Source organism: Phyllobates terribilis, unplaced genomic scaffold (assembly GCF_046119375.1).
Source record: "Phyllobates terribilis strain yellow unplaced genomic scaffold, ASM4611937v1 Scaffold_4__5_contigs__length_816908805, whole genome shotgun sequence".
Taxonomy (NCBI): Eukaryota; Metazoa; Chordata; class Amphibia; order Anura; family Dendrobatidae; genus Phyllobates; species Phyllobates terribilis.
The window spans coordinates 237,617,628-237,640,361 of record NW_027362764.1 but is presented as its reverse complement, the minus strand read 5'-3'; the positions used below and the strand labels follow the sequence as shown (position 1 = coordinate 237,640,361).

At 44.8% G+C, this 22,734-nt stretch overlaps 1 protein-coding gene across 1 annotated transcript in view; it reads left to right on the top strand.

The window, feature by feature from the left end:
• Positions 1-22,734, top strand: part of CNTNAP2 (contactin associated protein 2) — a 3,253,420-nt gene that overhangs the window by 2,480,985 nt on the left and 749,701 nt on the right. The window lies entirely within an intron of this gene.

Genomic DNA, 22,734 nt, shown 5'->3' with positions numbered 1-22,734 from the left:
ATTTCTCCAAAAATGAGAAAAAGGTGCCAACAAGACATACAATGAAAGGCCCGATCTTCGTTTGATTAACTTCTAGTCTAATTTCCTGAAATTTGTGGTTTAATGCAAATTCAATCATTTTGAGATTTGATACAGGTTCTCAAAACAAAAAAAAATTGCCTGGCACCATGAACCCACCCACCCAAAGCATCAGCGAGCAGGCTAACACAATTTTGAGTTGCAATGCAGACCTCCCCTTAATGCTTTGCAGCTATGACATCTTATAGATATACAGTGATGGTCAGTACCTGGTACATCACAGATCAGCGGTTCCCAGCCGAGCACAATTTGTATGCTGAGCAGTTTCCATCTCCAGAGTCAATGTGTAAGTCTCTCTCTCCTGGAGAGCGTAAGCTCTTATGGTGAGCAGTATCCCCTCTCTATCTCTCTCTCTTGCCTGTAGGTTGTAAGCTCTCAGGGTCTGCAAGGTCTCCTCTCTCTCTTTCCTGAAGAGTGTAAGCTTTTACGGTCAGCAAGGTGCACTCTCTCTTTTGTAGAGTGTAAGCTCTTATGGTCAGCAAGGTCCTCTCTCTCTTCTGTAGAGTATAAGGTATTTTAATCAGTGGGTTAATCACTCTCTCTCCACTGTAGAGCATACGGTCTTATGGCAAAATGGGTCCTTCCTCTCCTGTAAAGAGTAAGCTCTTAATGTCTGCAGTGTTTTCACTCTCCTCTCCCCCACATGTATTTTCCAAGTAATCACAAGCTTTCCGTTATTGACATTTGTGTGAAGTTATTTGCCACAAATTGAATTTCTTGGAAAAATTTGCTGAAGTCAGTGAATTCAAATTTTATAAACTCATCTCTACTTATAGTAAGTAAATAAATAGTACAACATGTAAATAACATGGGGTACTTGGATGATACTATTTTGATCAAAAAAGCCATCCTATCGCAACAAGTTGTACCTAATCAGGGTGGTCCGTAACTCTAATATTTTACTTCGCTAAGTGACAGCAGGCCTCAAAATAGAAGGGGACAGAGCAGGATCTATATCTGCCCATAGAAAGTTATATACTCAAGATGCAAAGCCCAAAAAGGAAGGGCACACCCCTACATGTACAAAGAGCTAAAAAAAAAAAAAAGAAATGGGTCAGCACACTTTACGCACCTTTGGTGCACTTACGCGAACAGGTTTGCTAGACCATTTCTTTGGTTTCACTGAATAGAAGAGACACAGATAAGAGGAATATTGACCAATGTGTGTTGGCTCATTTGTGCCTATTTTCATTTAATAGTAATAACTTGGCCAACCACAAAACTAGCTTTATAGTTTGCTGTAAGTGGGTTCCTTACTCTAAAAAGGTGACCCCGCAATGGCCAATTGAATCTAGTCCCTATTCAGAGTCCCCAACTATCTACTGAAGATGTCCTTTGCCTCCATAATGTTTCCCATATACATGGTTCCTAAGGGAGACTCATTTGTAGGGCCGCATTTGTCTCAGATCTTAGCTGGGCAGTGGCAGTACATAAAATTGCAAGGATGATCTTATAATCCTTCCTTCCAGAGGAGTAGGTGAATTTAGCTGTTCTGTTACCATCGAAGAGAGCTACACATGTCTCATATGATTGATACCCCCACTTTTGGCCTTTATAGTCAAATCAGTTCCCTTGTCTGTTACCTACATGCTGACCATAAATCTTGTGGTCTTTTAGAGTGGTGATATGTAATATCCAATATCAAGACATCCCAATGTCTCCCAATGGCTATATTATTGCCCCATCTACTAGTCTAGAACCTGTAACATTTATGTTTTTATCTCAAGGGAGGCCTTCAGTGAAGGCAAAATCCCTGTACAGGGTTGAAAGGGTAAGAATGAGGGTTCTAATGGGACCTGCTAAGCAGAATAGACAGTGAAAAGTTTGTCCATCGAGTTGATGGATTCCTAACATTTAAAAGTTCATTATGTAATGATTAATTTCCTCTGTGGTGGTGCTGCAGGCAAATAAAATACTGCAACTTTTCCTCACGGATTACACCTACATACTGAGGGATCAACTAGAGAAACACTATGTGAAGAGTTTATTGTTAATGGACTCTTGTAATAAGAAAGGCTTGTTCATAGCAGATAACCCTCTGAGGAAGGCTTGATCTTTGTCTGCCCATCCCATTATTGTGCCTGCATATGATTGTTTTCTACAGAAATACTTTAGAGAAACGAGGAAAATTGAACATATGGTAAAATTTCCCTTAGTAGTGTAGGCTCATGAGTAGTACAATTGACTGAATATTCGAGGTGGAATATTCTCATTGGCATAATTTGTCATACTTGATATGTATAAAACTTTACTTATGGAAGAGTGTTGTGTCATGCTCTGTGACAACTGCAGACATCACTGTTATAGGGTTTTCTCGACTAGTCAAATTGTATCCTAACACATTATGTGGCCAAAGCTCCATATTAATGAGACATTTTAGATCTCAGTTCTCAGTATCATTGGGATCCCAGTGGTCAGAGCCTCAACAATCAGGAGCACATAAACAATTCATTGGATAAGTGTTTACGTGCTCAATTAAAAATATCAATTTAAAGGGGTTTTCCCACTAACAAATTACATTTTAATCAATAGATCTTGGAATAAAAATAAGTACCACAATTGGGTGTGTTGGATGAAGTAGTATGGTCTGCACATACCACATCTTTTGGGCGCAGGAGGACACAAAAGAGAGTATACAGACAGGACAGCATGGAATAGTAGTTCATTCTTTCTGTGAGATAAATTATCTGCTGCTTGTTTTTAAACATGTTTTACCTCACAGAAAAGAATGAACAGCGATCCCATGCTGTCTTGTCTGTATGCACTCTTTTGCATTCTCCCATTTCCAGGAGTTGTGGCATGTTCACACCATGTTTCTATATGGTAAGACACGACCATTACACAGTGCACAGTAGGGACACATTTATAAGATTATCTCAGCACAGGAACATTTTTTTTAACACATCCAATTTCAGAACTTATTTTTTATTCCAATATTTGTACTTTGTTTGTTGGAAAACCCCTTTAAGAAAGTCAGAGAGGGAAGTGCAATCAATTTTTTTATTATTTTTAGAATTTTTTTATTATATAATTCTGTACCACCTGACTCTAAATTTAATTTAGAGATCCTACCTGTTTAATGGTCAGCATGGAAAAAAGCATGGCATTAAGGCATCCAAAAATTGTAATTGAATTTGGCTTTCCAAAAATGATCTCACATTCACAAAACATCAATACACATTTCAACAAAAATATAAAAGCTTTTTTGGAACTCACTTAAACAGGAATTAATGTAGCAACATTCTTTCATTGCCTCCTTGAAAGAAACACACTGCACATGAGATTTATCCTATACAAAAATTGCAATTACACAGCAAATTACATTTTAAATGTCCTGTTCCTACACCTCTCCCACAAAGGGACAAAATCTGCATTTAAATTGAAACAATAGCACACGTATAAATAGGACCACTTTCTTTAATGTTGCTAAATGTGTCTTAGAAACTTTTAAAATTGTTTTACCTTGTGCTTCATTTTTTTTCTTATCATTCATTTCATGCTATTATTTTGGTGTGTTTCATGGGAATAGGAGTCCACAGACAACCGTTGTACAAGTCACTCCATTTAGCAGGTCCCAAGAGCTTCCTTGGTGTTCACCTTTTAACCCTATAAAGAGTTTTGGCCTCTGCTAAAGGCCCACGGACTATCTGCTGGCCCGTTGAGCGAGTTGAGGAAAAACACTTATATAAGCCTGGTCAGAAACATAAAGTGTGGAAAATGACAAAATCAGAGACATAAGATAGCAGGGTTCAAGTTCAGGAAGCCAAGCATGAATAAATAGCAAAAAAGCAGTCAAGCAGTCGAAGGGCCAAATCAAATATATGGTATGCAGGGTTTAAACCGGAACAAATCCAAGTCTGTATCAGAGGTCAATCTAATATTCTATGCATTGTAGGATATACAATAACTGGCAATGAGAATAGGCTAGTGGAAATTTAAATAGAGCTCCTAGTTCATATAAGTGCTAATGAAACCATCCGCACATAGATCTGCTGTCAAGCCCTCATGGTTGGCTGGTCAACAGAATCATAATTAACATTATCAACTCTGGTATGATTATTGACTGGCCAGCTCATGTGCTGCCCAGCAAGAGATGAGGGCATTCTTTCTCCAGAAGTTCTGTTTGTAGGATAGGCCATCAATATAAATGTCCCGAGCAATCCCTTTAATGAGACACATTTGCTGACTTTTTGAATGTCACTTGCATACATTTTCTTTACTGGAATGAAGACAAATCCCCTAATAAAGTGATTTGTTAAAGTTTCAGAACTTTCCACACTTGACTAAAGTATAACAAAATAAGTTTAGATACCCTTTTAAAAAATATCAATATGTTATTCACTGCATAAAATTAAGGCCGAAATTCATCAAAATTGTTCAATGTAGTCTACATGAGGGGGCATGTTGGAGTCAGATGCTCCTGATTCATTATGTAGTGCATGCATCTAAATGAATCAGGTGCTCATGAATTATGCAATGCCCTTCCGTGCTCTTCTCAAAAATCTTACTCAATTTGGGGACTGGACTAAGATTTCTGGAGGAAGGCACACCACAGCTTGTCATGAATTAGATAACGTTTGTTGGCACATCCCCATTCCCCCCCCAAGAATTGCAATGTATCCATAAAAAAAGGGATGCTATCCATATGGCATTTGATTTTTTGGGGCACCCATAGACTTGAATGGGTGAGTCTCATCCAATTTAAAGAAGAAACTAGCTCACGCTGCGATTTTTTTACACACGTAGATTCTGTTCGTGAATAAAATTGCTCATCTGCACTGCCCCATTGAATAATATTAGTGCGAGCACAGTGAGTTTTTCAATGGGCAACATATGGATGAAACGGTGGTGCGAATTAGCCCTAGAACTGCTAAATTAGATGCAATGCTTATATGAAATGCTGTCAGATCTTGCTACACTTCCCTACATTACTGTACTATCTGGAGGTAAAGATTGAGTATCATGCTAGGTTTTTAATCCCACCTTTCGGCCAAGAAAAAAATGTAAAACTTATGATTTAAGTAAATAAATACAAGGAGCTAGACAGTCGAATAATGTATTTAAGTAATGAATGATATAAAGTTTGGAAGTGCTCTAAAATAACTTGTATTGAACAGTTGTATAGACATATATTATGTAACTTACATATAAAGAAAGAGTCATACGAAAGTAGAACTGTCTCGTTGAAATGCCTTGTATTATAGATAATAGGGATAATAATTGATTTAATCATTAAAATCATCATTATTAAAATATATGCACTCTATGTATGTTTAAAATATTATTTTATCACTACAAAATAAAAAAATTTATCACAAGTGTCCAAAAAAATGAAAATTCTGACTTTTCAAATTTAGAATATACATTATACATCAAAGTGTGACAGCTACAATAGTGCAATCTTAAGCTCAGACATGCCCACTGAACTGAATGGAAATCATTGAATCATATCATAATCAGACATAAAGCATCATGGTAACAATGAGCGTGGGCTACTTAATCCTCTTTAATGCTTCACTGCAAGGAAAATCTGCTAAGGAAGGTCTTCAGTAAGAAAGATGTTTTTTTCTCCATGATTACTCCAGGAAGACACCATGCAGATCTAATGTTACATTTGCTCATGTAATCTTTTCCTGCAATCTTTCTTAGATATCAATCATTTTGGTTGCGCCTTACATTGTTGAAACTTATCACTAGAGAGTAAGGGAGATATGTATCACATCCGTTGATTCCCATTGATTTTAGCTTCTTTTATCAGATGCTGTACAGTATAGAATATCTTACGACACAGTACCCATTTCATATTTAAAGCTGTAAATTTACTTCTTTTAAATTGCCCACTGACATCTTTAAAACCTATTAACCAATTAATGGTTTCTTTACTGACTCACTTTTTCTTATTATCTACCAAATGAAAAAAAAATGTAATAAACTACCACTACAACTACTAGCACTGACACTATTAATAATACTATTTGCCTATTAACTTTAAAGAATTACAATTAGACAACAACATTTTTAACATAGGACAATGTAATAATTTGCTGATGTAAAAGATATGTATAGTTTGAGAAAAAAAGACAAATTTTTGCTTGGAAAAGCAGTATTGGAGAACTGTAAAGGTAGGTGCAATAGTGTTCTTGATAAAATATGCATGAAGCTATCACAGGTATAACTAGACTCATTAGCAGCTGTGATTTTCCTGTAAACGACTGAACGCATGGTGCGCACACAATATAAGATATACAGTAAAAGAAAAAAAGAGGGCAAAAATTGCTGGCACTGCTAACACACCTACATCACACAAAAAAGAGAAGCAGATACAGAAAATAGTTTGGGATAAACCAGGTATTGTGTGAATTTCTTTCTTATGTACTGTATATCTTATGAGATAGAAAATGAAGACTGAAGAAATCGGCACTCACCACTAATGCGTAGATAAAAATGGCAACTTTATTCAGTCATCACATGAGGAATAGAGTCATGGAAGAACAAGCGAGCAACAGCTGTTTCGCATAAGTACATGCTTCTTACAGCGGAAGAAGAGCGAGTCGGAAGAAGCATGTACTCACGCGAAACAACTCTTGTTCGCTTGTTCCTCCATGCCTCTGTTCCTCATGTGATGACTGAATAAAGTTAACATTTTTATTTACGAATCAGGGATGAGTGACACTTTCTACAGCCTTTGTCTTCTATCTCATTAAATATACTGTTCTTCAGAAAAGAAATTCAAGCATTACATTTACATCAATGATCCTACCATGAAGTGAAACAAAACTGTAGGTTAGTTGTCGCTAAGACTGTAATGAAGGCATATTCCTTTGTAAAGTTGGCCATTAGATTATTGTTGGCTTAACCCTCTCACTTCAGCTATTCTAATTTTTATGGTCATCCCAACTTCTTTGTTGGCATGTGTCAGGACTGAAGGATTGAGCATGTTGTATTCTTATATGTCTAATTCATTGTCCTCAGGGAAAATAAGGAACTACCATAGGTGTCTGACAGCAGTTTATCCTTCGCTACCCAATCGTAACACATGCATACTCAGTTGAGAAAAATGTGAATGTGTATGCAGAGTATGGGAGAAATAGGCATCAATAGAAGGAGCATTCGACTAATAGATCTCTATAGTGTATGGCTAGGTTAACCCGTCAAATTAAACATGCTATCAGATCTGCAGAAGGTATATAAAAATAGATGAATAAATTTACACATAGTTTAGTAGTAAAAAATCTGTATGATTTATAATTTTTTCTCATTCAGAAATGATAAGTTCGATGGGCTGTCCTATTCAGTAACTAACAAAATTTTCTAGATGATTGTGCATAGACAGCTATCGCTGAGTAGGACTGTTGTGGAGGCTCCTAAATAGAGATGAATGGATCAATCCACGGAGGAGCGACTTTGAGTCGAATTTCCTGGAATTCACAGGTCCCCACTATTCAAAGACTCTGCAATTCAATTTGTGAGGTTCACAAAACAAAATGCCTGGCACAATTTCACAGTACTGGAGGCTCAGAAAGCGGGCTAATTACATTAGGCATTAGGGCTTCCCCTAAATGCCCTGCAGCTATTATCACATAGTTTAGCACAGCCAATCAGTTTGGACTACTACAACCAGTATAAAAGATAAGGGCCTGCCCAGCAGGGCAATTTAAAGGGAATCAGTCAGCAGGTGTTTGCTACCTCATCTGAGAGCAGCATAATGTACTGTAGGTAAAGAGACCCTGATTCCAATTGTGTATCATTTAGATTACTGGATGCTGCAGTTCTGACACAATCAGAGCTTTTAGATTTAAAATGAAACAAAGCTCAGAAAGCAAACCCCGCCCACACCAGGCTCTTCATGTACAAAGTCCATAAACAGTGAGGCACTTATCACAGGGGGATGGGGCCTTGCCAAACTTGTGTAGTCCGGCAATGTTAATCTCTTAGTGGAAAAGCCTTCACAGTTAGTAACTAACAGCACGCACTTTGACAAGTGACACATCACTGAATTTTTTGTCTCAACCTCTATTGCGTGCTGTCTTCAGATTAAATAGCAAAAACGTGCTGACAGGTTTCCTTTAAGGCTTTTCCAGAATAGGGATTGGAGGTCAGAGCTCAAAGCTCATCCCAAATAGGAATAATTTGATTGTGATGTACTACTTCAGTGCTAAATCACATTGAAAATGGATGTGGTAGTCTCAGTCTGTGTATAGTAATCCAAAGATTAAAGTGATATAGAGAATTGGTGTAGCTGTGTAGTCACTCAGTGTGACAATGAATTTATCTGTGATATACTGCAGTAAGAGTACCTTATTAACAGTCTTTTTTTATTATTCATACTCTGCAATCAAGGAGAGCAAAAATTAAACTCCTAATTTCACTACTAAACAAAAATCCTGAAACCAAGGCTAGTGTGTCACAGAAAGTGTGCTTCCTGTATTTTAAAATGGGCAAGGCATATATTTTTTTAGAGCCAAGAAAAAAATCTCCATAACACAGAAATGTAAACACAACTGTCTACCTAATAAATGTGCACAAGTTTTATTGTTTTTTTGCACACTTCCTTGTTGTAATAGTCCAATTTTAGACCAGTAAATGCCACACAAATACTGCTCTTGGTTACAACTGGTTACCATCTATTTTATCCTAGCCAGATAGGTTGTTGTCACTTGGACATTACTAAGATTGTGTTTGCAATAAATAGATCAAAATGGGTTCAATACAGACATAAGAAAACTCAGAGTGCTTTCCAGTATTTTATTTATATTATGTTTAATATGCATTGATATTATGATATTATATATAATAAAAAAATTCCGCTAATTACATTTTAGGGGAAAATTCAACAAAGCTGGAAAATACCAACTTCAAATGCTCTGCTCAACTCTATTCCTGAGTATAAAAGGAGTGTGGATTTAAATGGAGTAAATTACCTAATCTTTCCACAAAACTACATATCAATCTATTCAGCATATGCACCATGATGCCCACAGATAATATGCAAATTGCAATATATTCCTTTTAAATACAATAATATCATTCATAGTTTTAAGTGTCCCATTCCACGTCCATTTTGTGGAGCCTGAACAATGGGTGAAAAGGATGCTGATACAATGTTGATCGATTTAAAAAAATAATAAAATATATATGATCATATAGCAAATTACATAAGTACCCGTGTTTCTCCGAAAGTAAGGCAGGACTTATTTTCAGGGGATGTCTTATTTTTTTCCATGAACAGCAATCCATATTTTCTTGAACAAAAAAAAAAACAATATTTATTTAAATATAATCATGTCATCATCTAATGATAAGACCTACTATTTCCAAAAGCAATTTTACCTAACATGTACAGTGGGGAAAAAAAGTATTTAGTCAGCCACCAATTGTGCAAGTTTTCCCACTTAAAAAGATGAGAGAGGCCTGCAATTCACATCATAGGTAGACCTCAACTATGAGAGAGAAAATGAGAACACAAATCCTGAAAATCACATTGTCTGATTTGGAAAGAAATTTTTTTCAAATTTTGGTGGAAAATAAGTATTTGGCCAGTTACTGTTAGAACTCTCCTGTTAGGTTTTTTCTAGTTTGCTGGTCACATGACCTTTTTTGCCTATTTAATCCTGCTCCGCCCTCCTGGCCTTGCTGGACTTCATTGTAATTTCTACTCTTGAGCTAGCTTGGTGCTCTGTTACCTTTCTCAGTCAGTTTTGCTAGGTCTTCGGACCTCTATGTTCTATGTTGTTTGTTTGTCTTATTTCTGCTACAATTTCTGCTAGGAGGTGTCCATCTTTCTCCCAGTCCCTAGTTCTTGTAGGGATCCCTTCCTCACATCTATAGGTCTTCTTTCAGACTAGCCGAGGACTTTAGCGGGTCTGATCGCAGGATCAGGTTCCCCGTTACATTGTAGGGATCCAGCTTAGTTCTATTGTAGGGACAGATCTCCTGTCTTTCCTTAGTGCTTGTAGCAGATCATAACAGTAAGTCCAGCCCAAAAATTTCTCTAAGGAAAGACATCCAGTTTCCATCATGGTCTCGGTTCAGGATTTGGCTCAACGCTTGCAGGGACTCTCTCTGGAGGTGGCCAAGCTCCAACAACATGTGAGTAGCTGTTCTGGAGCACATTTTGTAGAGCCAAAGGTACGTCTGCCTGATCTATTTTTTGGTGAGCAACAAGATTTTTTTTCCTTTAAAAATGCTTGTTTATTGTATTTTCGTTTAAGACCCGGATCCTCTGGTGATGAATCACAGCGCATAGGGTTCATAATGTCACTTTTGCGCAAAGAACCTCAGGGATGGGCCTTTTCTCTCCAACCTAGTGATCCGTGCTTTAGATCAGTGGATAGTTTTTTTTCTGCTTTGGGGTTGTTGTATGATGATCCTGATCGTGTCTCATCTGCTGAGTCTGAATTAAGACTTTTGAGGCAGAGACCAGGTAATGTGGAAAATTATTGTACTCGCCTCCATCGGTAGTCTGCTCAGGTGGGGTGGAACGATTCAGCTTTGAAAAGTTTGTTTCTTGTGGGGCTAGGTGAAGGGGTTAAGGATCTGCTGATTGCTTATCCTTCACCTGGAAACTTGCAGGAGGCAATGCAATTAGCTATACGGGTGGACAGGAGACTGCGTGCAAGGGTTAATGAGAGTAAATCCTCTGCCATGTCAGCTTCGAGTCTTGAGAGGGTCTGTACTGACATTGGAGAGCCGATGGAGATTGGGGCGATGTCACCCCGCTCTCAGGAAAAAGACCGCAGATTTTCTGAAGGTTTGTGCTTTTATTGCGGTGGATCTGACCATTTCATTAAGAAATGTGTGCTTCGTATGAACAAAGAAAAAAAAAAGGTCAGTTACGCCCGTATAGCCTGTTTAAATACTAAGGGGGTACTTCTTTCTGCTGCTACCACTGCTCAGGAAGAATTAATTGAATTTCGGGTATTTGTGGATTGTGGTTCTACTCTGAATGTGATTGATGGGGGATTCTTGGAAAAACTTAAATTAAAACCCAAACTTTTGTCATCCCCTATTGCCGTGGTTTCTGTCGATGGCTCTCCATTAAAGAGTGTTACTCACACGATCTGTGTATTTCCCCTCACTATTAATGGTATTCACCAAGAGAATTTGGATTTGGTAGTATTAAATAATTTTTTTTCTCCAGTAGTGTTGGGGTTACCGTGGATAAAATTGCACAATCCTGTACTGGATGTGTCTACCAGTGAAATTAAGTCCTGGAGCCCTAAGTGTTATGACAAGTGTTGTAACGGGTGCATTGCTGCTGTGCATAAAGGGGAATTACCTGTACCTATTCAGGATTTTTGGAGAGTTTTTTCTGAGAAGGAATCGCAAATTTTGCCTCCCCATAGAGACTATGATTGTACCATTGAATTTGTCCCTGGAGCGACTCTTCCTAAAAGTCGTTTATTTAATCTTACTATTCCTGAGAGAAAGGCTTTAGAGGAATACATACAGACAAGCTTGGCCGACGGTCACATTAGGCCTTCCAAGTCTCCTCTGGCTGTTGGATTTTTTTTTGTTAAAAAAAAGGACGGCGGTTTACGTCCTTGTCTGGACTTTCGTGAGATTAATAAAATTACTGTACGCAATCCTTACCCACTGCCATTGATTCCTGATTTGTTTAACCAGTTAGTGGGTGTGATGAAAGCCGGCCGGTGGGTGCAGCTCTCTGGCGCCCCCTTTCCTCTCAGGTCAGTCAAGGTACTGCACCTAGAGAAAGTAGTGCCAGGTAGCTGCAACCAGCGCCGGCTTTCATCACATTGGTGGCAGAGCGGTGGGATTGCAGAATAATAGTGTTGTGGGACCCCTACTCCCAGGCACTAAAGACTGCCAGTGGTAACTTCCACTGCTGGAGTCTTAAGGTCAGCCCAACGTTAGACGGTCAGGCTAAAAGTATAACAAGGTGTGTGCAAACTCAGGGTTGCAGCGGTGTCGGTTACCAAGATGGCAGACGGCACCAGGAGCAAGACCCTGCAAGAGGCTAATGCTACGGTCCGTGTGGCAGGAGGGGAGGACATTGTTACTCATGGCGAGGAGGAGTCCAGCCCGGGCACCTCAGGGAGCCAGTCCCCAGTATACGGTCCCGCAGTGGGCTGCCCACCACCTACCCAGCCCAGCCTGTCCAGATCACAAGCCCTTTTACAAGCGGCTATGGCAAGTCTCCAGTCTCATGGCGATGCCGTCTACAAAACCCTCCTGGCAGCATCAGAGAAGGCAGCGGAGGAGGAGCGTGCAGAGCGGGCTGCGGAGCGGGCTGCGGAGCGGGCTGCGGAGCGTGAAGCTGCAGAGCGCCGGGAGGCTGCGGAGCGTGAAGCTGCAGAGCGCCGGGAGGCTGCGGAGCGTGAAGCTGCAGAGCGCCGGGAGGCTGCGGAGCGTGCAGAGCGAGCTGCGGAGCGCCAGCACCAACTGGACCTGGCCCAGCGGGGGCTTCCGCTAGAGCAACCAACCCATCAGGAGACCAAGTCGTCCAAAGTCCGAGCTGAGGACTTCCCTCTACTGGAGAAGGATGGGGACCTGGACTCCTTTCTGGTGGCATTTGAACGGACCTGTCTTCAGCACCATCTGGCCCGGGATCAGTGGGCCAGATACCTGACCCCCCGTTTGAGGGGTAAGTCCCTGGATGCCTTGGGGGACTTACCTGCCGGGGAGGTACAGAACTACGACTGCATCAAGCGGGCCCTGATCCGGCAGTACAACCTCACTCCCGAGTCGTACCGCCAGAAGTTCCGGAGCCTGCTGCGTGGCCCCAAGGACACCTGGACCGATCATATGCGGGCGCTGTTGAGAGCCGCAGAGCACTGGACCTCGGGTCTAGCGCTTACTACCCGCCAGGAGGTCCAGGAACTGTTCGTCACGGAGCAGTTCTTGTGGAACTGCCCAGAGGACCTCCGACAGTTCCTCCGTGACCGAAAACCAACAGGGGCTTCTGCTACAGCCGCCCTGGCAGACGAGTATGCCAATAACAGGGCGCCTGAGCTGAAGAAGTCTGCCAGCAGCACCTGGAGAGGGGGTAAGCCCAGTCATGCCCCTGTTTCCCCGGCCCCTAGAACACAAGGGGTGTATCCCCCTGTTGCCCTCTCCAGGCAAGGACCAGACGTAAGACGTTGTCATCTATGCAACAAACCAGGACACTTTAGGGCTGAGTGTCCCCAGCGCCAAAAGACCCCATCCCAGTCCCAGAGAGCGCCCAATGTTTTGTGTGTGGGAGGGGGTGGTGGTAGGTCCCTGGACAACATCCAACCCGTCACCATAGGCCGTTCTGCGGTCATGGGACTGCGGGACACGGGCGCTGAACGAACACTGGTACGGCCTGAGGTGGTGTCCCCCCAGGACTTGGTACCAGGAAAGACTCTTTCCGTCTCCGGGGTTGGAGGCGTGGAGCCGGCACTTCCCGTTGCCATGGTGTATTTGGACTGGGGTGCCGGAAGGGGGATGCGGGAGGTGGGAGTAACGCCAAATATTCCCGCAAATGTTTTATTAGGGACCGACTTGGGGCGTCTAGTATCGCAGTATGTACCCTCTGAACCCCCAAGTTCGGCCCCCCAAGAGTGTATTGATTTGTCTGCTGCTAATGCCAACCATGTTGTATGTAGTGTGCGTCCTGCTGAGGAGGAGGGAGTGAAACCTGAGGGTAACACCTGCACAGACACAACACAAACAGGGTTAGTGAAAGCAGGTGGGGAGTGTGGGGATGCCCGCAGAGGTGCTCAGCCGGCGTGCCGTGACCTCTTGTCCTCCGGTGAGGGAGGGGGCGGGCAGGATTCTGTAGAGGGAAGCTCAGGGATGGAGAGGGGGGCAGCTACCGGCAGTGTAGGGCTCCCAGGGGTATCCAGGCTGCTGAGTATAGGCCCACTGCAGGGGGAGGAACAGGCCATGGGAGGTGGGGGTGTCCCAAGAGAGGAGCCGCCAGGTAAGACCCCAGGGCAGGAGTTCCCCACATCCGAGATGTCCAAAGGCCTAGGAAGCCTGCCTGATCGGGCGGCTTGGTCAGAAACAGAGGGGAAGCAGGCACTACCCACGGTCACAGCGGTCATAGCCGCTGTCACCAGGAGTGGGAGCGCCGGAGCCCAAGGAGCCTTGCAGAGGTCCGACGGCTTCCCCACTTCTGACCAAGTGTCTGCCGGGTCAGACAGCGGCCAGGTGACATGCCCGGAGGGGCTGACAGAGGATGTGGCAGTTTCGTCGATTCTGGCCACATCAAGTCAGGAATTTCAGGCTGCGTTGGAAGCAGACGACAGCCTGAAAGCTCTCAAGGAACAGGCGGCACAGCCTCCCATGGAGTCAGACTGCGAGCGTGTGGTCTGGGACCAGGGACGGCTGTACCGGGTAACGGTCCAGCAGGGTTCACCGGAGGCGTGGCCCAGGGACCGACAGTTAGTGGTACCCTATCCGTTCAGGGCGGAATTGTTGCGGATCGCACACGAGATTCCGATGGCCGGACACCTAGGGATCGCTAAAACCAAGGCCAGGATAGCTCAGCATTTCTACTGGCCTGGGATGGGAGCCGCGGTGGGTGCCTACTGCCGTTCGTGTGACACCTGTCAGAGGGTGGGGAAGGCGGGGCCGCGCCCCAAAGCCCCACTGGTAACTCTGCCAATCATCGAAGAGCCTTTCTCGAGGGTCGCTGTGGATCTTATTGGACCTCTGTCCACTCCCAGCCACTCCGGGAAATGCTTCATACTCACGGTAGTGGACTATGCCACCCGGTACCCGGAAGCGGTAGCTTTGTCGTCCATTCGGGCCGACAAGGTGGCTACCGCCTTACTGGAGATCTTCTCCAGAGTGGGTTTCCCCCAAGAAATGCTCACCGACCGAGGGACCCAGTTCATGTCGCGGCTGATGGAGTCCCTCTGTAAGCAAATGCAGGTGCAACATCTGGTGGCCAGCCCGTATCACCCACAGACTAATGGCCTGTGTGAGCGGTTCAATGGCACCTTAAAGCAGATGCTTAAGATGTTGGTCGACTCCCACGGGAGAGACTGGGAGCGTTACCTCCCACACCTCCTATTTGCTTACCGGGAGGTTCCGCAGGCCTCAACGGGGTTCTCCCCCTTTGAGCTCCTGTACGGGCAACGGGTACGGGGCCCCCTGGCTCTGGTGAAGGAAGCATGGGAAGGGTATTTGGCCACCCCCGAGGTGTCGGTCATCGAGTATGTCGTGCGCCACCGGGACAGGATGATGGCCTTGGCAAAGCTGGTGCAGGACAATATGGCCCAGGCCCAGGCCGACCAGAAGCGGTGGTACGACCAGAATGCTTGTGAGAGGACCTACCAGGTGGGTCAAAAGGTGTGGGTACTGGTCCCCGTACCACAGAACAAGCTTCAGGCAGCCTGGGAAGGTCCCTACTTCGTGCACCAGAAACTCAATGCCGTCACCTATCTGGTCACCCTGGATCACGGCCGTGGAAGGAGGAAGGCCTTCCACGTGAACATGATGAAGGCTCATCATGAGCGGGAAGCGACTGCCCACCCAGTGTGCAACCTTCCCGAGGAAGGAGAGGTAGAAACCCTCCTGGATCTGCTCACCCAAGCCAAGGCGGGTGGGTCCATCGAGGATGTGGGGGTTGGCCACCAGCTCACGGAGGACCAACGGTCCCAGCTGGGGACCACCCTGCACCCCTTCCGGGGGCTGTTCAGCAGCCTGCCCGGAAGGACTGAGATGGCTGTCCACGACGTGGACACTGGCGATCACCCGCCGATCCGGCGTTCAGCATATCGGGTCTCTTTCGAGGTGCAGGGAAACATGCGCCAAGAGATAGACGAGATGCTGAAGCTGGGGGTGATCCAGGCATCCAGCAGCGCGTGGGCCTCGCCTGTAGTCCTCGTACCAAAGAAGGACCGAACTACACGGTTCTGCGTGGACTACCGGGGGCTCAACGCTGTAACGGCCACCGATGCGTTCCCCATACCACGCATCGATGACCTGCTCGATCGGATGGCCGGGGCTAAGTACCTGACCATCATGGATCTGAGCCGGGGGTACTGGCAGATTCCTCTGACCCCCGCGGCAAGGGAACGCTCTGCCTTTATCACCCCTTTTGGACTGTACGAGTCCACAGTGATGCCATTCGGCATGAAGAATGCCCCTGCCACTTTTCAGCGGATGGTCAATACGCTGCTTGAGGGACTTGAAGGGTACGCGGCTGCGAACTTGGACGATATTGCAGTCTTCAGTCCCACTTGGGAGGATCACCTAGAGCACCTGCGGCAGGTGCTCGGTCGGATCCACCGGGCAGGCTTGACCATCAAGCCGGAAAAGTGCCAGCTGGGCATGAGTGAGGTCCTCTACCTGGGTCACCGGGTAGGCGGGGGGGTTCTGAAGCCAGAACCGGGGAAAGTGGATGCCATCGCATCCTGGCCCACTCCTAGGACCAAAAAGCAGGTGATGTCCTTCTTGGGGACCGCCGGGTACTATAGGAGGTTCGTCCCACACTATAGCACCCTGGCCAAGCCCCTGACGGACCTCACCAAGAAGAAGCTGCCCGTCGCAGTCGACTGGACAGTCGCCTGCGAGACAGCTTTCGGGGCACTCAAGGCCGCCCTAAGTAGCTCCCCTGTACTGCAAGCTGCCGACTTCGACCGGCCGTTTGTGGTACAGACCGACGCCAGTGACTTTGGCCTCGGTGCTGTGCTAAGTCAGGTCAACACGACAGGCCAGGAACATCCTGTCTTGTACCTGAGCAGGAAGCTACTGCCCCGGGAGGTGGCTTACTCCACGGTGGAAAAAGAATGCCTGGCAATTGTATGGGCCCTGCAGCGTCTGCAGCCCTACTTGTACGGGAGCCATTTCACCGTGGAGACGGACCACAACCCCCTCAGCTGGTTACACACGGTCTCTGGGTCGAATGGCAGGTTGCTACGCTGGAGCCTCGCTCTCCAGCAGTACCACTTCTCCATTCGCCACAGAAGAGGCCGTGACCACGGTAACGCTGACGGGTTATCCCGGCAAGGGGAGGGTGCAGAAGGACGCACGGGGGAACACAGGAATGTGCTACCCCCTCGCGCCCTCGTATAGGGGGAGGTGTGATGAACCTGTAGCCGCCATCTTGGTAATGATAAATCATATCCAGGGATGGCCACACTTCAGCAGCCCCCACCCTTGGGACCTTCTGTTAAAACGTCAACTAGATAGTTTCCCCCCATCCAGGCTCCTGTAAGATAAGAAGCCTACTTAACACTTGAATGCTAGGAGCTTCAAAGACTTCGAGAGGAAACACAGCCAGCAGGGGGGGGTGCTTCGTCTATCTGTACCTGACCATTTGTCCCATAGGACTAGTTTCTTTGTCTGTCACAAGCATGGAGGCATAAGATATAGAAACATGAATAGTACACGCATGTTGCGTGGGATGGGCCAATAAAAAAATATCACGGCGTCCCGGAGCCATTGCGCACACAAGCCTCCGCGGTAGACGTTTGTACGTGCTCTGGAAGCCAAGATATAGCGCGGAGCCATTCCTGAGGACCGTATGGTATCATAATTGATATCAAAAGGTCGGTTACGGCGGCCCGAATCCATGGGAACCCCTGGGGGTATCATGAGACCATCCCAGAAGAAGTTATTGGGTTCCATAGAATTTGGGCTTCTGATCGAAGTTAGACCTGAGGGTGGAGACTGAGCCAGCTGACCTCACCAGCAGTGGGCGGGACGGGGCAGGTAAGATAGCAGGACAGACAAGAGACAAGTCAGTCTTGACCCAAGAGTGGTGTGCTGAACATCTGAGCACCAGCTGAGGCCACCAAGGGGAGGAGCAGTTTGACCATGCGGTGGTAGGCCTCAGCCTGTAACAAAGAACCGTGCCTGCGATCGCAGAATCCTCTCCCTGCGTCACAAGAAAATCAAGAAACCGGTAACTGATATGCTGTGGTGATTCTGTGTGTTGTATTCCATTGTTGTATAGTTTAGCCTGACCTTATACCTGTGTATATTTAGTTGTATATCGTGTATCTAGTGTATTATTATAATCAATTACCTCAAGTAATTGTGGGCCTGCCTTTTATTCTGCATAACGAACGCACGTCCGTGTGAGCTCGGCTCAAGCCAAAAACGCTACCCAGGGTTGGTTCCTGACCCGATATAGGCCCATTCACGGACTGGGCGTATATCTAAAATAGGGACTGGTGGCAGCATACCAACTGGGGATTGGGGAAGGCTGGTAGTGACGGTCGGAGGTTCAGATATATATATTCCTGGCGCGGCCAAGGAAGATATATATACCGCCCTCACTACAGAGGGCCCCGATACCCAGTAGGTTACAGGACAGTCTCCCTGGCGACCGCTTATCCTAGGTGCAGTTCCTTGACTGACCTGAGGCTAAGAGGGCGCTAGCGAGTTGTGCTGTGTAGTGACGTTACGGTTTAGTGACGTTGAAGGGATAACACACTACCGTGTTCCCTGCGCTGGTTGCAGCTACCTGGCACTACTTTCTCTAGGTGCAGTACCTTGACTGACCTGAGAGGTAAGGGGGCGCCAGAGAGCTGCACCCACCGGCCGGCTTTCATCACAGTGGGTTAAACTAAATCTCCGGGGGGCATACAATTTGTTGCGCATGAAGGAGGGTGATGAATGGAAGACTGCTTTTAACACTCCTGTGGGTCATTTTGAGAATCTGGTTATGCCTTTTGGTCTTACCAATGCTCCAGCATTTTTTCAGAATCTTATTAATGACATCCTTAGACCTTTGATCGGCAAAAATGTGGTTGTCTATTTGGATGACATTTTGATTTATTCGCCGGATCTGGAGTCTCATTGGTGGAGCGTACGTGAGGTATTACAGTTATTGATTGACAATTCGCTTTTTGCTAAGCTAGAGAAATGTGAGTTCGCTGTACAGAGGATTAGTTTTTTGGGCTACATTATCTCCAGTGAAGGTTTGGAGATGGATCCGGTTAAAGTTCAAGCTGTGCAGGAATGGCCTAGGCCTATTGGTTTGAAATTGATACAGAGGTTTTTGGGTTTCGCCAATTATTACAGAAAATTCATAAAAAAAATTCCTATTATTGTCAAACCACTGACCGATCTCACCAGGAAAGGTGCTAATGCGGTTCAGTGGACTTCTGAGGCCATTGAAGCTTTTGTGTTTCTAAAGGAGAGGTTCACCTCTGCTCCCATCCTTATGCAGCCTGATGTGACTAAGCCGTTTTTGGTTGAGGTTGATGCTTCTTCTGTGGGGGTCAGTGCGGTGTTGTCTCAGGAAAACAAGGATGGAGTACATCCCTGTGCCTTTTTTTCCAAAAAATTTTCTGAGACTGAACTTAATTACGATATTGGTAATCGGGAATTGCTGGCTATTAAACTCGCATTTGAACACTGGCGTCATCTCTTGGAAGGTGCTGAATTTCCCATCCAGGTTTTCACTGATCATAAAAATCTGATCTATCTTGATGCTGCCAAACGCTTGAATGCCCGTCAGGCTAGGTGGGCACTTTTTTTCTCGCAGTTTAATTTTTCCGTTACTTACATCCCGGGTACCAAGAATGTTAAAGCTGATGCTTTGTCTCGCAGCTTTTCTCCCATGGTCGGTGCTGAGGAGGAGGAGAGCATTTTACAAGAAGGTGTTGTGATTGCTGCTTTGGACTCCGATTTGGAGGATGAGATTCTTAAAGCTCAGGAGAATGCCCCATCTAACACTCCCCATGGGAGGTTGTTTGTGCCTAGGACCTTAAGGAGAGATTTGTTTGTTGAGTGTCATGAGTCTCGGTTGGCAGGTCATCCAGGAATTTCTGAGACCAAGAGACTTGTGGGTCGCAGTTTTTGGTGGCCTGGATGGCAGAAGGAAGTCATTAAGTGGTGCGTCAATGTACTGTGTATGCTAGATCTAAGTCTTCGCATGCTCCTGCTGCGGGGTTGCTTTGCCCTCTGGAGGTTCCTAGTGCACCTTGGACACATCTGGCTTTGGACTTTATTACTGACTTTCCCCCCTCTGAGGGTTTCACGGTCATCTGGGTGGTCGTGGACCGTTTTAGCAAGATGTGTCACTTGGTTCCCTTCATCAAACTGCCCTGCGCTAAGACACTCGCTAAGGCCTTTGTCAAGGAAATTGTCAGACTACATGGCGCTCCTATTGACATTGTTTCTGATAGGGGACCTCAGTTCGTGGCTCATTTTTGGCGTGCCATTTGTGACAGGTTGAGAGTTCATTTGTGGTTTTCATCCGGATATCATCCTGAGTCTAATGGCCAGACAGAAAGAAAGAACCAGGATGTTGAGCAGTTCTTGCGTTGTTTTGGGGCAGACAATCAAGAGGGATGGTCTGAGTTTCTGCCGCTTGCTGAATTTGCTCTTAACAACCATACATCCTCTTCTGCTGGGTGTTCGCCTTTTTTTTGTTGTTCTGGGAGACATCCGTCTTTTGGGTCATTCTCCAAATTGGTATTGGCTGTGCCTGAGGAGGAGAGTTTTTCTGGTGATTTGGAGAGAATTTGGACGGATGTGCTTGATAATCTTCAGGAGGCTAACAAAAAATCTAAAAGGTACTTTGATAGGAAACGGCAAGAGGTTTTGTTTGCTATTGGTGACATGGTTTGGTTGTCCTCTAAGAATCTGCGATTGAGGATTCCTTCTAAAAAATTGGGTCCCAAGTTTGTAGGGCCTTTTAACCGGTTCCCGACCGCCCACTGTAGATAAACGTCGGCGCTTGCCGGGCTCTGTGCAGCGCCGACGTTTAAAAACGGTGGGTGGTCTCGCAGCGCTCAGGACCCCCAGGGTCCTGCAAGCGCTGCGATTCCGGTGCAGAGCGTTAGCTCTGACAGGGAACATCATCGGGACCTGATTAGATCAGGTCCCAGTGATGTTAACCCTTAGCTGTCTTCTATATGCTGTGATCTATAGTGATCGCGGCATATAGGAGACAGCAGGAGGAGAGGGGGTCGTCAACTTACCTCTCCAAAGACCTCCGAGTCCTTCCAGGACCTGGGGTTGCTATGGCAGCTGGAGGTCACATGACCGCCTCCAGCTCTGCCATATATGGTGTCCTGTCTGGCTCAGCTGCAGCTGTAGCCAGACAGGAGACTCTGACTGAAACAGTCAGGGAAGATCTCATGTAATGTAATATATGTCTATTACATTACATGAGATCAGAGATCAGAAAAATAAAAATTAATGTCCCATACAGGGACTAAGAAAAAATGTGAAAAAAAGTAAAAAAAAAGTTTTTAAACTATTAATAAAAAAATCACAAAATAAATAAAAATAAATAAATAAAATATTAAACCAATAAATCCGTATATTTTTACAAAACCAAAAAAAGTACACATATTTGGTATCGCCGCGTCCGAAACAACCCGAGCTATAAAACTGTCACACTAATTAACTCCTTCTGTGCACACCGTAATAAAAATAAATTAAAAACGGAGCAAAAAAAATGCTTTTTCATCATATTGCCAAACAAAAAGTGGAAAAAAATGCGATCAAAAAACAAAATAGAAATAAAAATGGTACCACTGAAAACGTCATCTTGTTACGCAAAAAAAAAGCCGCCATACAGCTCCATCAGCCGAAAAATAAAAAAGTTATAGCGCTCAGAATAAAGCAATGCAAAAAAAATATTTTTTTCTATAAAATAGTTTTATTGTGTAAAAGCGCCAAAACATAAAAAAAATACAGTAAGTGTAGTATCGCTGTAAACGTACTGACCCGAAGAATAACGCTGCCTGATCACTTTTACCACACGCAGAACGGCATAAAAAAAAACTCAAAAAACTATTCCTGAATTGTTTGTTTTTGTTAATTTTACCTCCCAAAAAATGGAATAGAAAGCGATCAAAAAATGTCACGTCCCCAAAAATGGTACCAATAAAAATGTCAACTCGTCCCGCAAAAAACAAGCCATCACCTGACTCTGTCGGCCGAAATATGGAAAAATTATAGCTCTCAAAATATGGTGATGCAAAAACTAGATTTTGCAAAAAAAGCGTCTTTTAGTGTGTGACAGCTGTCAGTCATAAAAACCCGATATCAATCTGGTATCTCTGTAATCACACCGACCCGAAGAATAAAGTAATCTAATCAGTTATATCACACTAGGAACGGCGTAAAAAATAAATAAAACCAATTCTTCACCTGCTACTGATTTGTTTATTATGTCCCCAAAGATCCCAGTAAGGCTCTGCCCACATTTATCCTGTGCTCTGCGCTGAGCACTTACACCAGAGTTTCCATGTAAATCTCTGAAATACATGATTCAGCCGGAACCCATGACGGAAGATTCCCTGTAATGAGACAGATATAGGCCACTGTGGACGCCGTCTAGCCTGGGATCCCACGGTGTCATTTGTTTTAGGCGTGCATAAAAGTGCGGTTGGCCACAGTTTTGTGCACTTCTGAAAAAAAGGACACCGCTACACAGAGGCCAGACGGTGTCCAGAGTAACTCTGCTGCCTCATTACAGTGAATGGATCCTGCAGGGGTTTCATCTGAATTACATCACTTGGAAATTTAGATGGAAACCCCGATGTAAGTGCTCAGCCTAGAGCGCCGGATAAATGTTACGTAAAATGTTCCCAATAAAAGCTTCAACTCAGTCCTCAAAAAAAGCTAGTCCCCACTCAGGTCCGTCATCTGTTAAAAATATAAGGGACTTCCAAGTTACTGGTAGCAGAAAGGCTCTGGAAAAGCAAAATGACCCTTGCCCCCCAAAAGAAATTCAGAAAATTTTGTGCTCCC